General features: G+C 46.6%; 1 protein-coding gene across 18 annotated transcripts in view; it reads right to left on the bottom strand.

Moving 5' to 3' along the window:
- Tfdp2 (transcription factor Dp-2) overlaps positions 1-3,753 on the bottom strand; it is a 136,019-nt gene extending 132,266 nt beyond the window's left edge. For 7 of the 18 annotated variants that reach the window (XM_085689566.2, XM_085689565.2, XM_085689568.2 and 4 more), the window contains exon 1: positions 3,517-3,742. The gene's annotated coding sequence lies outside the window, so the exon portion shown is untranslated. Of the gene's footprint in view, positions 1-3,516 lie in introns of all 18 variants that reach the window. The other 11 variants (XM_085689554.2, XM_085689555.2, XM_085689556.2 and 8 more) reach the window with 9 other exon arrangements.
- Between the last annotated feature and the right edge of the window lie 9,309 nt (positions 3,754-13,062).

Genomic DNA, 13,062 nt, shown 5'->3' with positions numbered 1-13,062 from the left:
AATAGTGGCTCACATCTACTAGCACTGGGGGAGAAGGGGAGGAAAAAGAGGTGGATACCTGCTAGCAAGCCAGCCAGACTAGCCAATCAGCGAGCTCATATTTCTGTAAGAGACTGACTCAGATAGACAGGGTGGAGAGCACTAGAAAAGTGGCTTGAGCTCTCACCTCCACATATGGGCTTGTTCAGACAATGGCATTCACATGTGCACATACACATTAAAACAGAGAGAACAGTATAATCCACAAATAAGTCACTAGTCCTGTGAAGAGCTTCAAAAGGACAGAGGAAAAAAAAACTCTTTAGTGAGTTCCAGGACATCCAGAACTATAGTGAGACCCTGTCTTAGAAAAAAAGAAGGGAGGGAGGGAGGGGGGGGGGAAGGAGAGGGCTGGGGAGGGGGAAGGGAGGGAGGGAGGGAGGGAGGGAGGGAGGGAGGGAGGAAGAAAGGAAAGGAAAGGAAAGGAAAGGAAAGGAAAGGAAAGGAAAGGAAAGGAAAGGAAAGGAAAGGAAAGGAAAGGAAAGGAAAGGAGGGAGGGAGGGAGGGAGGGGTGGACGGAGGAAGGGAGGGAGGGAGGGGAAGGGAAAGAGGGGAGGAGGGAGGAAGGAAGGAAGGAAGGAAGGAAGGAAGGAAGGAAGGAAGGAAGGAAGGAAGGAAGGAAGGGAAAGGAAGGAAGGTTGGTTTGCCTAAAGAAGAAAAGAACCGCCAGGTGAGCTGACATGCTCATGTAATCAAAGTATTCTGCAGGCTGAGGCAAGAAGATTCCTGTAAATTTAAGTCCAGCCTGAGCTACCTAGTAGATAAATGACCAGCCTGAGCCACACAACAAAACTAGCAGACTAGGAGAGAAGAAATAAGAGGACAATTAATTGTATGTAACTTGAAATATCTGAAATGAAAACATACTATGAAAATACAATTACCAGCTCAATAAAAGAAATAACCAATAAAAATTGGGTTAGGTGTGGTGGTACAAGCCAAGCCTGTAATCCTAGCAACTGGGGGGGGAGGGGGGAGAGTGGAGCTAATGCATGAGGATTACTGCAAACGTGGGCTGCAAAGTCAGTTTAAGACCAGCCTGGAATGCTTAGCAAGAACCTGCCTCAAACACACACACAAAAAGTTATTCAAGTAACTTTGTCTCTGAAACTACGAAACTGTGAATGACCTCTCAAAAATGCATAAATACAAATTATTTTGCAAACCACTTCTAAGGGTTCATTAGCCTTTATTTAAATAATTTATGGATCTTTAGAGTCCTGTATTACAGGTTAAAATGAAAAGGAGTAAAGTATATTTAAATTTTCTACCTCTCTCTCTCTCTCTCTCTCTCTTTTTTTTTTTTTTTTTTTTTTGAGGAGAGCACAGGTGTAGAAAAGTTAGAGGATAACTTTCAGGAGTTATCCTGAAACTCCATGCACCCTGTGGGTCCCAGAGAAAGAGCTACGGTCAGCAATCTTGGTGTCAAGCACCTTTACCCACTGAACTATCTTGCCAGCCCCAATTTACATTTAATCGGCTTTAAAATTCTTACAAACTCCCAGTCTTTATGATCCATTATGACACATACTGCAATGAGTCTAAAATATCGTGAAAAGAATGTACATCCTAGTGGGGCAGTGGTAGCACACATCTTTAATCTCAGCACTCAGGAGGCAGAGGCAGGTGGACCTCTGTGAGTTCAAGGCCAGCATGGTCTACAAGAACTAGTTCCAGGATTGCTAAGACTCTTATATAGAGAAACCCTGTCTCAAAACACAAAACAAAAGAAAAAAAAAGAATGTGCATCCTATATAAAGGTGGGGTTTTGTTATTACTCTTATTTTCCTAGTGCTGGGCATCCAAATAGGATTTAGGTAATTACCCTACCACTGAGCTATGGCCCAGCCCTCAAACTGTACTGAAAGCTCAGTTAATTTTGGCTGCATGGATAAAACTTGCATATGCCAAGGACTACACATTCACAAGGATGGAGAGGAGGGAACTACAATCACAAAATATTAATAGGAATAATTAAAACTCAACTTCCTTTCTTAAGTAAACGGCATGTAATTAAGGTAACTGGGGCATTTAATAATCTCGGGCCTTTCTTAACAAATGTAAGCGCTGCATTCCTGAAACTGCAACCGCATGCCAGCACCGTGCTACAGACACCATGTCTGCCATAACACTAAGCTAGTTCCAGGCACAAGATGTTCTAAAACTAAGCCCGTCCAGAGCCAGGACACAAGCGTGACAGAACCTGGGGTCTGGCCGCTGAAGTTATCTCCTGATGCGAACACACCAATTCTAGTAATGGGACAGTAAGTGGTGTAAAGCTTCACCTAAATCGCTGACGTTAACCGGTGAAACGGAAAGAGCAAAATGCAAAACAGATTATGTAGACACTTTGTACAACTTTGAATTCTGCCATACTGAAAAAAGACAAGTAAGTTAAACCGTATGTCCTGGTTAAGATGATTTCAAACCATTAAGGGAACAAAACACAAGTGACCCAGAAAAAAATGTATAAGTCAAATGAAAGTCGGCAGCCGAGTCTGCAGAGGAAAGCAGGTACGTGGGCTAGGGAGTCGGAGCCCCTGGAGATAGAATGAGGAAAGACAGAAGCATATGAAGACTCGAAGGAACGTTCAGCAACTACCACAGGAAAAAGCACGAACCTGTTAACTGTTTCTAGCTGTAAAATTTTTGTTGCTGCAGCGTTGGAAATCGAACCCAGGGCTTTAGGAATGCTCAGCAAACACTGTCCCACCGAGCTACAAGCAGGCTATACAAGGCCGGTAACAATTTCAAATGGAAAGGGAAAAACAACATGGGGTCCAGGGTCCCGCCCGGCATCGAGGTGGTTACGCGTTTCATACAGGGGAGCTTTGTTCCAAGTGCATCCCCGAGATCAGACCCTTTCGCGATCGCGCCACCCTCTCCTCTCCTCGCAGAGGCAGATCTGGTCCACAGATGAATACACCGAGCCCACACAAAGCACGGGAACACGGGCGAGTGTCCACGCACGTCACCGTGCCATCTCTCGGCGGGAGCCCACGGACACTTTCCCACTGCCCTGTGCACAGCAACCATGGGTCCTATCGAACTCCTCCGAGACCTCGGATCCAGAATGGAACCTCTTTTTGAAAGCAAAAGTTACTTTGGGGAGCCTGGGGGTCTCCCGGTACGTAGAGCTTTGGAACTCTGAGAAGAGCCCGGCAGAAACGAGAGGCTTGTGGTTCACGAAGCCGGGAGGAAAAGTCAGCGACCTGAGTGAAAATCCAGGCAGCCCTTGCCCTTCCTGATCCCGGAGGAGGGAGAGCCTGCAGGCTTCCGAGCCTCATCAGGCATTGGGGGGGGGGGGGGGGGGGAGGAGGGGAGGGTTGCTTAGCCGGGCTGCCCAGAAACCCTGGGGACAAGCAGCGAGCCCCGCGACAAGAAGTCCCCCGACGAGACAGGGAGGGCCGCCAGGCAGGGACCGCGCCCGGTCCAAAGGCCCCGGCGTGCAGGCCCGCGCCCTTTCCCGGACCTTACCGGCCGCTCGGTGCAGAGAGGCGGGCGGCGCGCACAGCCCTCTGCCCACGTCCGGGACGCGTCTTCGGGAGCTACCGCTCCTCAGGGTCAGAGCGAGCGAGCTTCCACCCGCGCAGCCGCGGCCTTCGCAACGCTCCCGCGCGCGTCTGCAGCCTGCGGATGGCAGGAAGGGTCAAGGCTCGCCCCGCGTGCCAGGCAGCGACGGCCGCACAGCCCAGCGCGCCCGACGCCGTCCGCCCTCAGCGACACGGCCGCGGCGCCGCTTCCCCCGCGCTCGCTTTGGCGGCGGAGCAGCACGGTGCGCTCCGATTGGTCGTCCGGGATCCTGACGCGTGGCGACGCTCTCCGCGGATTGGCCGGGCCGCGGTGCGTGTAGGGAGTAAACAAAACCCGCCCCCGGGCTCGCCGCCGAGGGGAGGGGCCGAGGTGGGTGGCGGGCTCCCCGGAGCTCGCACCGGCCCTTTGACCTCCGCGGTCGCGCTCCCCACTAGGGGCCGCCCTTCAGCCCTGCCTGCCGCTGGTCCCCTGCCACCTCCGGGGGCGGCCGCGCGGCCTGAGGCCTGAAAGGCTAAGCTCGCTCTTCCCCCGTCAGCCCCGCACCTCACCTCCGCCCACACCTGGCTTCTCTCAGCCCTAGAGTGTGGTTCTCTTTTCCATCCCACCTCTCTCGGAAAGACCGGAACTAAGGTCCTTACATCTCAGTCACGGACCTTCGATGGGCCACTACTCCAGAAGTAGCTGAGTGGCAGACGGACAATAGTGACCCCGAGGCCACGCGTGGACCCCAGAGGAGTTGGTCCTACTGCAATTCCTGCAGAAGTGCGGATACAAATGAGGCCATATCACAACAACCACGTCGAAGTCGAACAGAAAGTGGAGGCACACACTCCCAAGTACCTGGTAATTTATTACTCAGTTTGATGTGGTGGCTCATGTCTTTAATCCCCGAACTCAGACAAAGGCAGACACAGACAAAGCTATGAGAGTTTGAGACCAGCTTAGACAACCTAGTGAATTCAGACCCAGGCAGGGCTTCACAGTGAGACGTGTCTCCAAAAAGGGAAAAAAAAAAGGTGGGGGGGGGGGAGGGTTGCTGTTTCAGGTGCACAGGTAAAATCCTGTGTGAGCCTTTGTTACTGCGGAAGTTTGGAGAATCTGACTTTTAAATAATAATCCCAGCGTGCAGGAGGCAGAGGCAGGCAGATCCCTGTGAGTTTGAAGCCAGTCTAGTCTGGTCTACAGAGCAAATTCCAGGACAGCCAGGACTTCACAGAGAAACCCTGTCTCGAAAAAACAAAATAAAATAAATTAAAAATTTAGATACCTTGATCTTTCTCATTTTAATTTCTTTATAACTCAATGAGCCAAACACAGTTGGTGATGCTGGGGATATGTATACAAAAAGAGTCAACAATTCTTAGCTTCATTGATTTTATGTTCTAATGAGGTGGGAAGATGATCGTCGAAATACTAAAAGAAATCTAAGCCAGGCAGTGGTGGTGCACGCCTCAGTGAGCCCGAGGGTGGGTTTTGTTTACTCCCAGTGTCAGGCAGATCTTCGTGAGTTCGAGGCCAGCCTGGTCTACAAAGTGAGTTCCAGGACTTCCAAAACAACAGAGAAATCCTGTTTGGGGGGTGGGTGGGAGAACACCCTCAAGTGATAGTAATCCCAGTACTCCTAGCTGGAAGCAAAAAGTCAGAAGTTCAAAGTCATCCTCAGCTACAAAGCTATTTGATGCCATCCTGACATGTATTACCCTGTATTTCACAAAATCAGATCCAACAACAAAGCTACTATATTCCATGATGGTCCAGATAAAAAATAAATTGATTACAGAACTTAAGTAGTGTGATAAGGGAAGTCAACTCTGAGAAGGTACCACTAAGTAAATATCAGCCCAGAGTGGTGGCTTATGCTTCTGGGAGGCAGAGCCAGGGGTTTAAAACCAACCTGGCCTACATGAGATCCTTTCTTAAAACTATAGAGATGCAATCGGGAGGTGGTAGTGTATCGGGAGACAGAGGCAGGCGGATCTCTGTGAGTTCGAGGCCAGCCTGGTCTAAAGAGCTAGTTCCAGGACAGGCTCCAAAGTTACAGAGAAACCTTGTCTCAAAAAAATTATAGAGATAGTTAGATAGATAGATAGATGATAGATTAAAATATAGCGATAGTTAGATAGAGTAGAATAAATGTATAAAGAGGTGGAGGACAAGAGAACACACATCTTTGGCTCTTTCTTTGGAAGAATTGGAGACAATTTCTGCACAATGTTCATGGGTAAAATCTTCAGAATTCCAAAACCTCCACACATAGTAGTCCTGTGAGTGATTCTAAAATCCAAAAACTTCAATTGAATGATTGCCATTTCCACTGACAAGTGAATTGGGATTTATTTAATTTCCACAGGAAATTTTGTTAGGGTATTGTGTTTAGCTTATTTAGTAAATACCATGCCGGGTGGTAGTGGCCTAACCTTTAAGCCTAACATTAGGGAGGCAGCAGCAGGCAGATCTCTGAGTTTGAGGCCAGACTCATCTACAGAGTGAGTTCTTGAATACCCAGGGCTACACAGAGAAACCGTGTCTCAAACAAACAAAACAAAGACAACAAAATTACCAACCTTGGCATTAAAGATACAAAAGTCAGAATGGCAGAAAAAAAAAATCTTTACCTCGATCCAGTAGAGAATTATGAAGTGCCTCAACACGTATAGCCACAGGGAAGCAGAGACATGAAGTGTGGGGGATAATGTGGAGAAAGGGGTGCCCAGGACCTCACTCCTGGTCAAGGAACCGCTACATGTCCAAGCTGGAATGGGAGTGTGGAAATCAGAGTACTTGCAGAAATGGGTTCTTCTGTGGGTCTCGGGGATTAAAATCAGGTTGCCAGGTTTGGCAGGAAATGCCTATAACCCCTGATCCCATCTTGCCATATTCCCTTAAGCTCTTTCTTTTTCTTTTTTCTTTTTTAAAGATTTATTTATTATATACTCAGTATTCTGTCTGTTTACCAGAAGAGGGCACCAGATCTCATTACAGGTGGTTGTGAGCCACCATGTGGTTGCTGGGAATTGAACTCAGGACCTCTGGAAGAGCAGTCAGTGATCTTGACTCTGAGCCACTTCTCCAGCCCTCCCTTAAGCTCTCTCTAAGGTGGAAGCTTGAAAGACAAAATGTAAGTTGAGCCAGTCACATGGTGCATGCCTTTAGGCTCAGCACTCAGGAGGAAGAGGCATGTTGATCTCTTTGAGTTCCAATCCAGCCTGGTCTACACATTGAGTTCTAGGAAAGCCTGGGCTGCATAGAACGATCATGTCTCAAAAAACCAAAAGAAAAACAAAAGTAAGTGGAACTATATAAAGCTACTATGTGGTTTGGTGTCCTCTTGTGTGCATTCGCATGAGGCACGCAATACGAACAGTAAACGTTCAATAAGCATGTCATCTGTTCTTTAGCATTGCTTTTGAAACAGATAACCTAAAAGTCCACATTCCACAGTAGTTTCCAAAGCCACAAAAGCTAAATCCACAGGAGAAGGCTTCAAATTTTCCATACACTAGTTTGATCTAGCTGTGAATTTCCATGACCTAATGAGGGTATGCTGTGAAAGACAGTAAACGCTAGTATCACAGCAGGCCAAGAATTCAGAACAAGGAAGAACAGCTTGGTTTTGAAGCCAAATACTGAAAGTTCTCCGGTACAGAATAAATTGAGTTGCTACAGGGATGAAAATTCATGTAAATCAATTTTTCATTCCCACTCAGAGTTTCAATTTAGCAATGTGCACAAACAGCTTTCTGCCGACCTTCTCATCTCTCCATTAAGAGATCCTATTTCCTCTGAAAAAGAAATGAAGTCTTCATCATCTCCAGTGCCAGAGAATAGATGTCTGAGCTGTGACAGCACATCTATTGATTCAGCACTTATTAGGCACTTACTGTGTGCCAAACACTGAGCAAAGATTGGAAGCACAAACATAAATGTCTCAGGAGCTGTTAAGTGGGCTCTCGTGATCATAGGAAACCCCTCGGCTCACCCAGTCCACTTTATGCCTTATCAGCTAAACTTCCCCAACTCCAAAGAGGAGTCTCTTGGCCGCCCATTTCCAGCTCTCTCCCCATACAATTTTGTCTGCCTTGCTAACATTTAATAAAGATGTAATGATCCACTTGGATCTATAGCCTGCTGAGCTGTGAGTGCCTTCGGAGTCAGAGCGACTCATTTTCAGTGCCGTTATTGACAAACATACAGCAGCTAGCCAGTAAGTACATTTGGAAGGGGAAGCACAGTATAAGGGACACAGCCTGGTATTGCACACCTGTCATCCTAGGTATTCAGAAGATCGAGACCACAGAGTCGCGAGCTCAAGACCAACCTAGGGTACATAGTGACTTCAAAAGCAACTCGAGAAACTCTGCCCTAAACTAAATTTTAAAATGACAAAAACTGGCCACATAGCTCCCTGGGAGAGCATTTCCCTGCTGTCTATCACCTACAAGGCCCTGAGCTCAGCAGACAAAGAGATACCCAGATAAAGTCACCCTAAGTCGGCACCGGTGTTTCTGGCCTAGACTGGCAGCACCTTGGGGAGGCGGAAGCAGGAAGTTCAGGGAATTGAAATCCAGACTCTACCCCATAGTGAGTCCAAGGCCAGCAAGAATGAAGAAGCTCTACAAGAAAACACGTCTCAAAAATGTACAAACACAGAGCTGGTGATTTGGCTCCGTGAATATCTCAGTTAGGGTTTCTATTGTTGTGCTGAAACACCATGAACAAAAAGCAAGGGGGTGGGTTATTTGGCTCACACTTCCACAGGACAACCCATCGTCAAGGAAGTTAGGACAGGAACTCAAACAGGGCAGGAACCAGAGGCAGGAGCTGAAGTAGAGGCCACCGTGGAGTGCTGTTTACTGGCGGCTCCTCAGGGCTTGTTCAGCCTGCTTGCTTGCTTTCTTTTATTTTTTTATTTTACAGGCATTGGTGTTTTGCCTGCATGTATGTCTGTGTGAGGATGTCAGGTCCCCTAGAACTGCAGTTACAGACAGTTCTTAGATGCCATGTTGTTACTGGGAATTGAATCAAGGTCCTCTGGAAGAGCAGTCAGTGCTCTTAACCACTGAGCCATCTCTCCAGCCCCTCAGGCTGCTTTCTTATAGAATCTGGGACCGCCATAATGGCATCACCCACAACGAGCTGCCCCACCCCGCATCAAACGCTAATTTAAAAAATGCCCTGCAGCTGGCTCTTATGGAGGCATTTCCTCAGCTTAGGTTCCCTCCTTTCAGGTGACTCTACCTTGTCTCAAGTTGACATAAAACTAGCCAGAAAAATGGGTAAAGGCTCTTCCTACATAATCCCGACGGCCTGATAAGGAGTTACATCCCCAGAGCTCACGATGGACGGAAAGAACCAACAACTCCTGAAAGTTGTCCTCCGACCTCCACAGGTCCTCGAGGGCACACACAGGTCCGCACTCACTCACACACCCAGTAATAACAAATAAGGAAACTTTCAGCAGTCAGCCTTCCTTGTCCACGGATCGGATGGGAGCCATGACTACCGCAGGCTTGGGAAAGTCTGGGCCTCTCCAGCTTTAATGTCCTAGGAATCACCCGGGGAATTCTCATTAAACTTTATATTACAAGGGATGGCCTAGATTTCACATTTCCTACAAACTCCCAAAGGGGTGCTGCTACTGCTTCACCAGCCAAACACAATGTGAGCCCGAACACCCCTTTTGACCCCTTTTTAATCACACAGAAAAATCTGCTGTCAGACAGTAACAAAAATGACCTTTTTTTTTTTTTTATAAAAAAAACATCCTCTTCTATATCCAATCCATTCATTGACTGAAGAAAGGAAAAGCATTTAAGGGAAACATCAGTTCAACCTGGGTGCTGTCTGGGAGCTATACTCTTAGTACGTACAGATGAACCACCCACTGCAGCAGCACAGGGTGGAACGGAGGCCTTGAATTTAAAATACAGCCTCTTCCTTGTTCATTGGAGTAGTAGATGAATTTCAGTTACTCTACATGAAAGCAACTTCTTAATTTCACTTCTAATCTTATTCACCTGCTTAGAAAAGATCTCACTCTTGTAGGTAGCCCAGGCTGGCCTGGAACTCTGCATCCTCCTGCTTCTTCTCGGCTACATAGAGAATTCAAGTCTAGCCTAGGCTTAAAGGAGCCTCTACCTCAAAAACAAATAAATTTTAAAAAATGTATAAATTCTTACTGATAAACTTTTTGAATTTTTACTTTTTTCCCCCTATTTTGATGCTCTGAATTTCCTTGTAGATGTCTTTTGCATCTATAGAAATGTCTTTGAAGTTTTAGGTTCATATACAAGGGTGGGAGTCAAAATATTTAACAACTGGGACTGCAGAGATGACTCAGCAGTTAAGAGCACTGACTCCTCTTCCAGAGGACCCAGGTTCAATTCCCAGCACTCACACGGCAGCTCATACATGTCTGCAAATACAGTTTCAGGGCTTCCAACACCCTCACACAGACGCATATGCAGGCAAAACACCGATGGAAATTAAAAAAAAATAAATAAATAACAACTAACAGTACAGATACCTGTTTGTCTGCCACAAACACTTTGACAAAATATATTTTTTAAAATTTTATTTATTTAGTATGTAGTATATGCATGTGTGTGCACACATGAGCACATGTTTACCTACATGTATCTGTGGAGGCTGGAGATTAATACTGGGTGTATTTCTCTATATTTTTTTTAAACAACTGCCTGAATTTTTTTTTAAGATTTATTTATTTATTTATCCTGCCTGTAGGCCAGAAGAGGGCACCAGATCTCATTATAGATGGTTGTGAGCTACCATGTGGTTGCTGGGATTTGAACTCAGGACCTCTGGAAGAGCAGTCAGTGCTCTTAAGCACTGAGCCATCTCTCCAGCCCCCCCCCCATCTTATTTTTTAAGACAATGTCTCTCAATGAACCTGGAGCGCACCATTTAGCTGCGCTGCCTGGTTGCTGAGCCAGCACAACACTGGGAAACCCCTGACTGGGCTCACTTCCTCACATACAGCTGCCTGCAACCCCACCCCCTTTTAACTCATGGATCCCAGAGATAGAATTCAGGGTGGTCTCATGCTGACATAGCAAGCACCTTACCATACTGAGTCATCTCCTCAGTCCCCCAGAAAAACAACTTATGTAGCCAAAGCTAGGCTTCTTCTACTCCCAGCTTCTGTATCCAAAGTGCTCAGATTAGAGGTGTATGTCAACGGGACCCACCTAGACATGGATTATTACATGCTGGTGGTTTATTCAAGGAGATTGCTACAAAGAAGAGGAGTGCGAACAGGTAGGACATTTCAGTCCAAGGATGGAACCAAGGTAGTCACTGCTGGAGGCTGCTGAACCCTGATGTCACTGGGACTGTTTAGGGGTTGTGAAATGGTGGCTGTCGACGTAAGACAGGGAGACCATTACTTACACAGCAGCTCCCAGTTCCATTCTTTTTTATTTTTTGGTTTTTCGAGACAAGGTTTCTCTGTAGTTCTGGTGCCTGTCCTGGAACTCGCTCTGTTAACCAGGCTGGTCTTGAACTCACAGAGATCCACCTGTTTCTGCCTCCCAAGTGCTAGTGTTAAAGGCAGTGTCAGCCCTCTACGCATTTACACTTGGCCCCAGGAGGAAAGGCCAGGCTGGGTTCAGACACACACATCAAGCTCTTCTTACTAACGCTGATGTTGGGGAGACTACGTTTCTGCCATGCATGGTGCCACCCTAGTAATCCCAGCAGACCAATTCTGGAAGGCAGAAGATTGGGGTTCAAAGTCATGTACTGAATATTTAAGACTCTGTCTTGAATAAATAAAATAAAGTCTAAACACCACGGGACTTTTTTATTCTTGAGATCTGAGATTGGATCTTACATTTTCTTTGTGTGTGTGTGTGTGTGTGTATGTGTATGTGGTGATACTGGGGATTAAACCTAAGAATTCACATATGCTTGGTATATCTTCACACACACACACACACACACAGACACACTTTATGTTGTTTTGTTTTTCGAGATGGGGTCTTGCTTGTTGTGTAGCTCTAAATATCCTGGAACTTGCCATGTAGACCAGGCTGGCCTCAAATCCACAGGGATCTGTCTGCCTCTGCCCCTTGAAAGTTGGGGTTAAAAGGCATGCACCACCATGCCCAGACTGTACATATGTATTTAAGTATGAAAGTGCATAGTCGATAATCAATGTCTTGACTGAAGGCAGTTCTACATAAGGCATGTCTTAGTTTCACTTCCTTTTGCTGATAAAACACTTGAGAAAGGGACTGGAGAGATGGCTTAGGAGTTAAGAGCCCTGGCTGCTCTTCCAGAGGACCTGGGTTCAATTCCAAGTATCCACATGGCAGCGCACAACTGTCTGTAACTCCAGTTCCTGAGGATCTGACACCTTCACACCAACGCACATAAAATAAACTTTTAAGAAGAAGGAAAAAAAAAATACTTGACGAAACTAACGTAGGGAGAAAAGGTTTATTTGGTTCACAATTCCAGATTCCAGAGCATCATCTTGGGAAAACCAAGGTGGCAGGCCCACAGAGCAGCTAAGGAAACTCCATCCAGAGTCAGCAGTGGAGTAGCTGTAGAGATGGCTCAGGGAGGAAGAGGGCTTTCTGCTCTGGCAGATGACCTGAGTTATTCCTAGCACGTGTACTGTACTGCTCACGACTGTCTCTAACTCCAGTTCCAGGGGATCTGGTCCCCTCTTCTTCTGACCTCTAAGAGCACCTTGTACATGTATGGCATACCATAAATAAAAATAAATCTTTAAAAGAATACAATAGAGAGAAATGAATTCATTCATTCGTGTTATCATTCAGTGTGCTCTTCCCTTTAATTCAGCTCAGGGTCCAGTCCATGAAATGAAGCCAGCCACACTGAGGATGAGTCTTCCCACCTCCACTAACCCAGCAAGGAATCTCCCTCACAGGCACGCTCACAGGCCAACCTAATCTAGCGAATGCTTGGGGAAAAAGCCCCGCTCCACATAAAGTCTCCTCTTACCTTCATAGCACCCTTGTTCTTCCTCATCATTAGACTAGTACTCTGAAAACACAGTAACAAAACTTCTTCCTTTCCTCAAAGACCTGAGTGTTTATCATCATCCGAATGTCCCACCACAGTGGTGGTTCTTAACCCTTTGGGGGTCAAAGGACCCTTTCACGGGGGTCACCTGAGACCATCAGAAAACAGGTAGTTACCTTGTGGTTCATAACAGTAGCAAAACTACAGTTATGAAGCAGCAACGAAAGTAATTTTATGGTTGGGAGTCAGCACAACATGAGGAAATGTGTTAAGGATGGCTGAGAACAATTGCACTACCATGGACTCAGAGAAGGTAGAGATGCTACTCTGGCTAGGGAACCCGACTAGATAATGAAGAGGCCTAACTTAACATGAGTGCAGCCATGGCAGGCTCAGACTAAGCTACAGACTAAGAGGGTGGGACTAGGCCTCACTCTCACAATCACCAGGAAGAAACACAGACTGTACCCTGCAGGG

This window comes from Myodes glareolus, chromosome 4 (genome assembly GCF_982192425.1).
Source record: "Myodes glareolus chromosome 4, mMyoGla1.1, whole genome shotgun sequence".
NCBI classification, from domain to species: Eukaryota; Metazoa; Chordata; class Mammalia; order Rodentia; family Cricetidae; genus Myodes; species Myodes glareolus.
The sequence above is the reverse complement of the archived record's forward strand: the minus strand, read 5'-3'. Positions and strand labels throughout refer to the sequence as shown.